The 2184-nt window shown below is 44.6% G+C and overlaps 1 protein-coding gene across 1 annotated transcript in view; it reads right to left on the bottom strand.

Annotated features, from left to right (window-relative positions):
* WDFY3 (WD repeat and FYVE domain containing 3) overlaps window positions 1–2184 on the bottom strand; it is a 94383-nt gene that overhangs the window by 64449 nt on the left and 27750 nt on the right. The gene's annotated exons all lie outside the window — the stretch shown is intronic.

Here is a 2184-nt window from a genome sequence, read left to right as displayed (position 1 = left end):
CAACAGCCCCAACTCCCTCAGCCTGTCCTCACAGGGGAGATGCTCCAGTGCTCTGAGCAACTTGGTGGCCTCCTCTGGACTTGCTCCAACAGTTCCATGTCCTTCTCAATTTGAGGACACCAGAACTGTGTGCAGTATTCCAGGTGGGTCTCAGCAGAGCAGAGCAGAGGGGCAGAATCACCTCCCTTGACCTGCTGCCCACACTGCTGTGGATGCAGCCCAGGATTCGATTGCTTTCTGGGCTGTGAGCACTCAACTAGTGCTTTGTACTGTAAAATCAACTTTGTACTGCTAGAGTCCTCATGCTCAAAAGCTTACAGAATACAAAGAGAAAGTCCAGGGAAAAGCAGAGCATTGCCTCCGATTTGGAAATAAGAAATTAAGGATATAAAGACACCTGTCAACAGAAGAGACTTCACCAAGCCTAGAATGGAACCCAAAATTCTCAGGTAATTTTCTTAGTGATCAGGTGGAGAATATAGCTATTGGAAAGGAATCTTCACTGCCATCACACTTTACAAACCATTTCAAACAAGAGTGGGCAAATGATGGCTTGCAGCAATGAGAAACCTAAATCTTGGAACATCATAACAGGTCTCCTAACAATCTACAATGCAGAAACCTCTGGCTCAAACATAACAATGGCAGCAAAAAAAAAATCAGCCAAAAAACCTACTCAGTTTTAAGCTTCCCTCTATGAATCTCTGAATTGAGTGAGACTTCATTTTAAGAGTTGCTGCTCAAAAAGAGGAGAGAATATCATTGAGAATAGCTCCATATGTGAGAGAAACAAAAGTGGATAAAACCTTACTGGCTGATCAAATAAATACAAATCCACAGTATAAACAGCAGAAACTACATGAACCTAGGTACTAGAGAATAATTTATCTGTGAAATCAGGGGGTAGAGAAGCTCTTCCACCCAATCAAAAATAAGGAAAAAACACCTGTCATGGGAAGTTTGACCCATGTGGTGTGGAATATAGAGAAGTCTCTCACAGGAAGCACCATAAACAACAGAAGAATGTTACTGATACAGGAAAATCGGCCTGGGGGGAATCTTCCATGACCAAAGGTTTACTACTTCAGAATCATGCTGGATTTTTTCCCCAAGCACTCAGATGGGCAGCGAAATGACTGGACTGTCATCCCTTTGAAGGCAGGATCTCCTTTCCTGACAAACCTGAACAAACAGTAAGAGACACATCACCACACTGTTCTGGGCTGTCAGTTCCATAACCAGAACTTCTGGAACCAGCACTGATGGAAGACAAGTACAACAGGTCACACGAAAGACAGAAATCCTGATTTTTTAGGCTAAATCCTTTGGGGAACTGCAATATCCTTCCTCTCCCCCTAAGTATCATGAATAACACATGCTCCAAAAGGACTGGAGACCCTGACAGACAAAACACAGCAAATAAATACTTTTATTACTAGCTTTCCTTTCTGTCTTTTGGAATAACATGAAGTTATTCATCTGCCAGAGAAATATTAAACTCCTTTGGACACAGATGAACCTAGATGTCTCTGAGTTCTCTCCAGTAAGACTAATTTACTTAGTTCTACTTGCCTCAGCTTTTTTACCCTGAAATAAACAGCACTGTGTCAACTTACAAAAATAACATTAGCTATACTGAGGAGAAATAGTGTGTGTACATTAGCAGACAAAAAACCTAATACAGGCTAATGATAGGCTTGAGGGGTGGAACAATGCAAACCTCATGGAGTTGAACAGAATGAAGTGCAAGGTCCTATATCTTGTCCATGGCAATCCAAGGCACAGCTACAGGTTGGGTAGAGAAGGAATTGAAACCACCAGTGAGGAGAAAGACTTAGGGGTAATGGTGGATGGGAAGCTCAACATGAGCTGCAGTGTGAGCTCAGCCCAGAAACCAACCCAGGCCTGGGCTGAGCCACAGGAGTGTGGGCAGCAGGTCAAGGGAGGTGATTCTGCCCCTCTGCTCTGCTCTGCTGAGACCCACCTGGAATAGTGCACACAGTTCTGGTGTCCTCAAATTGAGAAGGACATGGAACTGTTGGAGCAAGTCCAGAGGAGGCCACCAAGTTGCTCAGAGCACTGGAGCATCTCCCCTGTGAGGACAGGCTGAGGGAGTTGGGGCTGTTGAGGCTGGAGAAGAGAAGGTTGTGTGGAGACCTCAGAGCACCTTGCAGGAGCTGAAGG

Source organism: Acanthisitta chloris, unplaced genomic scaffold, assembly GCF_000695815.1.
Source record: "Acanthisitta chloris isolate BGI_N310 unplaced genomic scaffold, ASM69581v1 scaffold13133, whole genome shotgun sequence".
NCBI lineage: Eukaryota > Metazoa > Chordata > Aves > Passeriformes > Acanthisittidae > Acanthisitta > Acanthisitta chloris.
This window is presented reverse-complemented; position numbering and strand designations above follow the sequence as displayed.